This window comes from Callospermophilus lateralis, chromosome 2, assembly GCF_048772815.1.
Source record: "Callospermophilus lateralis isolate mCalLat2 chromosome 2, mCalLat2.hap1, whole genome shotgun sequence".
Lineage (NCBI taxonomy): Eukaryota > Metazoa > Chordata > Mammalia > Rodentia > Sciuridae > Callospermophilus > Callospermophilus lateralis.
In genome coordinates, this window is record NC_135306.1 from 101,447,327 (window position 1) to 101,452,381 (window position 5,055).

Genomic DNA, 5,055 nt, shown 5'->3' on the forward strand with positions numbered 1-5,055 from the left:
TATTTGTTTTTTGGTGTTAAGTTTTTTGAGGTCTTTGTATATCCTGAAAATCGATGACCTATCCCTGGTACAGGTGGCAAAGATTTTCTCCCAGTCTCTTCAAGCTCTTGATTGTTTCCTTTGCTAGAAAGAGGCTTTTTAGTTTGATTTCACCCCATTTACTGAATACTGGTTTTACTTCTTGTATTTTAGGAGTCTTGTTAAGGAAGTCAGTTCCTGAGCCAATATGTCGAAGTGTTGGGTCTGCATTTTCTACTAGTATATGCAGGGTTTCTGGTCTAATTTCTATGTTTTTGATCCATTTTTGAGTTGAGTTTTGTGTAGAGCGAGAGACAGAGGTTAAATTTCATTCTATTACATATGGATTTCCAGTTTTCCTGGCATCATTTGTTGAAGAGGCTATCTTTTCTCCAATGTATGCTTTTGGCAACTTTGTCTAATATGAGGTCACTGTATTCATGAGGGTTTGTCTGTGTCTTCTATTTTGTTCCATTAGTCTTCTTGCCTGTTTTGGTGCCAACACTGTACTCTTTTTCTTGGTGGGGGGGCACGGGGGGTGGGGTACTTGACCACTGAGCCACATCCCCAGCTGTATTTTGTATTTTATTTACAGACAGGGTCTCACTGAGTTGATTAGCACCTCACTTTTGCTGAGGCTGGCCTTGAACTCTCGATCCTCCTGCCTTAGCCTCCTGAGCTGCTGGGATTACAGGCATGAACCACTGTGCCTGGCCAATACTGTTTTTGTTACTATAGCTGTGTAGTATAATTTAAGATATGATATTATGATGCCTTCCGCTTTGCTTTTCTTGCTGAGGATTGCTTTGTCTATTAGACACTGGCCTCTTATTATCCCAAATGAATTTCATGACTGCTTTTTCTATTTCTATGAAGAAAATTATTGGAATTTTGATGGGAATTGCATTGAATCTGAACAGTGCTTTTGGTAGTATGGCCATTTTGACAATATTAATTCTGCCTATCCAAGAACATGGAAGGTCTTTCCATCTTCAATCTCTTTCTTTAGTGTTCTGTAGTTTTCATTGTAGAGGGTTTTTTGTTTTGTTTTGTTTTGTTTTGTTTTTTACCTTTTTCTTAGATTGAGTCCCAAGGTGTTTTTTTTTTTTTTTTGGATGGTTTTCCTAATTTCTTTTTCAGGTGATTTGTCACTGGTGTATAGGAAAGAAATTGACTTCTGGGTGTTAATTTCGTATCCTTCTACTCTGCTGAATTCGCTTATGAATTCTAAAAGTTTTCTTGTAGAGTTTCTTTTGGGTCTTCTAAATATAGAATCATGTCATTGGCAAACAGATAGTTTGAGCTCTTCTTTTCCTATCTGTATCTCTTTAATTTCTTTCTGTTGCCTCATTGCTCTGGCTAGAGTTTCAAGGACTATGTTGAATAGAAGTGGTGAGAGAGGGCATCCTTGTCTTGTTCAAGTTTTTGGAGGGAATGCTTTCAATTTTTCTACATTTAGAATGATGCTGGCCTTGGGTTTGTCATATGTAGCTTTTACAATGTTGAGGTATGTTCTTTTTTATCCCTAGTTTTTTCTAGTATTTTCATCATGAATGAATGAATTAATTAAAGAATTTTTTTTCAAATGCTTTTTCTGCATCTATTAAAATAATCATGTGATTCTTGTCTTTAAGTCTATTTTTTAATATGATGAATTACATTTTTTGATTTCCATATGTTGAATCAACCTTGCCTCCCTGGAATGAAACCCACTTGATTATGGTGAACTTATCTTTTTAATGTGTTTTTGTATGAGATTTGCTAATATTTCTTTCCTTTTTTTTTTTTGAGTTTGACAAAATTTATTGGTATTTTAGTAAAGACATTCATCTCAGTTGTTTCTCTCTCCTCATCTTGACCTTAGGTTAATATTTCATTTGGGTCAAGAAAAGAATATGTAGTAGAGGGATGTTATTTTAACAAACAGTAAAATGGACAAAATGGGTAGTTTGCCTACATAAAAGTAAGTTAAATTCATTTTTCTTGATATAATTAAATCATGTTAAGAACTATATACATTTCCATTGTTTTACTTGGGGCTCTTTCTAAACTTAAATGCAAGTGAACAAGAGTTAGGAATATATACAGGCTGCTTCTCTGGAATTATTACCAATTAAAAGAGCTTAGTGAGTTAATTACAACCAATAAAATAGTTTGAAGCTGCCTCCAAATTTAACATTATAGGAGTTTTCAAGGAAATCATATTACCATATTTTTGTTATCTGTGACTATGCTTTTAGAGATGTGTTTAATTGTCACATTAAAAAATTATGTCCATATACAATACAAAAATACAAAACAAACACCCTATGATACACAAATCTTAACAGTATATGTGGTGGGAGATTCATAAAATGTGATTGAAGATGCATTTTCTTTCCTTCTATTTTTTTTTTTTTTAGAGAGAGAGAGAGAGAGAGAGAGAGAATTTTTTTTAATATTTATTTTTTAATTTTCGGCGGACACAACATCTTTGTTTGTATGTGGTGCTGAGGATCGAACGCGGGCCGAACACATGCCAGGCGATCGCGCTACTGCTTGAGCCACATCCCCAGCCCCTTTCCTTCTATTTTTAATACCTAAAATGTGCTTTTGAGAAGACACTGATATATATATATTTGATATATATCAAATGCACTATAGACTTGTACTAATAAGAAATCCTGCAGTGAGTTCAATTTAATTGGATTTAACAAGTAACTTAAATGATTAGACAAAGTTACAGAAAGTGCATCTTCTCATGTTGTCTTCATACAATGTTAAATTTTTCATTTTTGTGTGTGTGTTTATACATTTAAAAAAATAAAAACCAGCCAAATGCTTAAGTATTATATACATTTAAATTTTGGTGGTGGTTTGTATTTTAAAAGAAACAGCTTCCTTATGATTTGCCTCAAGTTCTGGTGGAAATGCTTACAGGAACTGGTTATGAACAAAAATCAAGAGAAGCACATTCAGAATACTGATTTACTTTGGTAGCAAATGGTTGTTCTTTGAAGACTAATGAAGGTAGACAAGACCCATTAAGGTGTGTGGGCTATTTGAAATACTCGATACGTCACATAAAAGTTAAAAAAGAAATAAAAACATTTTTAAGAGCTAAGCGTTTGTATCCACTGATAGCAATGCCAATACCTAGTATATGATGACTTGAAACAAAACAAATGCCCATAGGAAAAAAAGCTGTATTTTAATTTTATCTAAATTTATTATCAGTTAATAGTCCAGTACAATACTCCCTTTTCTCTATAAGGTTGTTCCTGGGAGCCAGACAATTTAAGTAATGAGGGAGTTAAGTTAGGAGAGTAACTGCTTGCAGTTTTAAAAAGATAGTAACTTTTTGTTTCCCTCTTAATGTGCTAATAGTTGTGCCTAAAAAAATATACAATTCTTAAAAAGGTACCATTTCTGATTTCTTTATTATCTGTAACCTTTGGAAACTAATCACATGAAACTACAAAATTAGCAAATGTCTTGAAATCTGTATATAAAACATAAATTACCTCTAATTTCAAACTCTCATTTATCAGTGTACCACTCAATCTTAAAAAAACAAAACAAAATAAAAACTAAAACTAAAAAGAAAAAAAAGCGGCTCCAAAATTGTCTTATACAATTCTTTTAAAAAGGAAACTGTTCCTTTTAACTTTACACCCACCCCACACCTCAATTTCAAAACACATCATTTAATTGTCTTGGTCATGGACATTTCCAAGATGAGATTTTATATTTCGTTCCCGTAGCTTCTGGTTATCAGAAAACCTATGCTTTCCTTTATTGAAAGAGTTTGGTCCAGCTGATGTTGGTGTATCCCTTCCAATATTCTTCATCCTCATCTTTGCTTCTGGAGGCATTTCCTCTGGTTCACTATCTTCATCTTCATTAAAAGCTGCTGCTACTGAAAGGATTTTTGGAGCAAGAGTTGGAACAGTTTCTTTAGGCTTTCTTGATCTAAGTTTGATGGAATGGCTGATGCTTTCTTTGTTGTCTGACTACCTATGGCAAATCCAAACTTGGAGATCTTTGTAGGCTTTGTTGGGAGGTCTGCAGCTTCTTCTTCAGCTGATTGCTTCTCAGCACTACGACAGGAACTGACCCCTCCATTACTCCCGCGGCTCCAACTCGCTGCGGCTTTTCAGGCTTCTCCTCTCCCGCCTTCCCATCCGCCATTTTCCAGGATGCGGCCTGCCCTGCTGAGATTTGTTAATACTTCATTGAGAATTTTTACATCTATGTTCATCAAGGATATTGGTCTGCAGTTTTTCCTCCTTGATGTGTTCTTGTCTTGTTTGACAATATTAATTGTCAAATTGAGAAGATGCGTGACACTAGCTTCATAGAATGTGTTTGGAAGAATTCCTTCCTTTTCTATTTCATGGAATAATTTGAAGATGATTGGTATTAGTTCTTCTTTAAAGGTCTAGTAGAACTTGACTGAGAATCCATCCAATCCTGGGCTTTTCTTTGCTGATAGGCTTTTGATGGCTTCTTCAATTTCCTTACTTGAAATTGGTCTGTTTAAATTTTCTATATCCTCCTGGTTCAATTTGGGTAGGTCATATGTCTCTAGGAATTCATTGATGTCTTCAAGACTTCCTAGCTTATTGGAGTATAAATTTTCAAAATAGTTTCTGAAAATACTCTTGTATTTCAGCAGTATCTGTGGTGATATATCATCACAGAGTTTAATGATTGGACTTTTTTCTGTTTTTCTTTGGGTTAGCTTGAAAAAGCAATTTTGTTTCTTCTTTCAAAGAACCAACTTTTTATTTTGATTTTTTTGAATTTTTTAAAATCTCAATTTCATTGATTTTTGCTTTGATTTAAATTATTGCTTATCTTTTATTGATTTTGGTGTAGATTTATTCTTTTTTTTCCTAGGGCCTTGAAATGTAATGTTAGATTATTTATTTTGAATCTTTCTGTTCTTTTAATACATGAGCTCAATGCTATAAACTTTCCTCTTAAAATCATCTCTTAGTGTCCCAGGGATTTTGATATGTTGTATAATTATTTTCATTTACTTCTAAGTATTTT

The 5,055-nt window shown here is 33.7% G+C and overlaps 1 pseudogene; it reads right to left on the bottom strand.

The window, feature by feature from the left end:
• Nucleotides 1-3,664: 3,664 nt before the first annotated feature.
• On the bottom strand, nucleotides 3,665-4,188 carry LOC143391032 (PEST proteolytic signal-containing nuclear protein-like; annotated as a pseudogene).
• Nucleotides 4,189-5,055: the final 867 nt, after the last annotated feature.